At 38.8% G+C, this 792-nt stretch overlaps 1 protein-coding gene across 1 annotated transcript in view; it reads left to right on the top strand.

Annotated features, from left to right (window-relative positions):
* The window catches only part of LOC106872640 (kelch-like protein 5), a 188,452-nt gene that overhangs the window by 15,855 nt on the left and 171,805 nt on the right, over positions 1–792 (top strand). The window lies entirely within an intron of this gene.

The following is a 792-nucleotide window of genomic DNA, read 5'->3' on the forward strand; positions in this document are numbered from 1 at the left end:
ACACACACACACACACACACACACACATATTCTGTTCCGTGATAGAAAATTCAACAAAAAGTACTCCATCTGGTGAGAGATGAATACTATATATTTAAAAGTCACAATACATGTATTTAAGCGCTGCTAATTGTTTCATATGTTGAGAAATACTCAAACGTATTCTTCAGGCGCAAACCACATATAACGAACAAAAATATATTGAATAATAGAAGAAACGGGAAAAACTGAGAGAGCAGCATATAAAAAATGCAGAGAGTAAAAAACGGAAAACGAAAACACAAAAGCTAAATTGTAAAGAATAAAAAGTAAAAAGGTGAAAAAGCTATCCCCCCCGAGACCTTAAATGATAAGGCTGGAAAGATATCGAGTTAGTCAGGGATGGGCGAAATTTTCCAATTCTTCAAAATATATTTATACATAAATATAAGGGCAGGAGTGACTGTATGGTAAGTAGCTTGCTTACCAAAAACATGGTTCCGGGTTCAGTCCCATTGTGTGGCACCTTGGGCAAGTGTCTTCTACTATAGCTTCGGGCCGGCCAAAGCCTTGTGAGTGGATTTGGTAGACGGAAACTGAAAGAAGCCCATCGTATATATAAGATCACCAGCATTCTCTCACACACACGCAGCTTCTCGTCTTGGGTTCACCGCTTCTTTGTTATCTCCCCTTTTTCTTAGCTCTCCTGTGTGATTCTTCTGTCCGGCATTCGCCATGATAGATCGCTGACCACTACATTTATTTTTTTTCTCTTTGTTTCTCTCCTTATTTCTTTCAGTTGAAGAGCGTAGG

Source organism: Octopus bimaculoides, chromosome 30 (genome assembly GCF_001194135.2).
Source record: "Octopus bimaculoides isolate UCB-OBI-ISO-001 chromosome 30, ASM119413v2, whole genome shotgun sequence".
Lineage (NCBI taxonomy): Eukaryota > Metazoa > Mollusca > Cephalopoda > Octopoda > Octopodidae > Octopus > Octopus bimaculoides.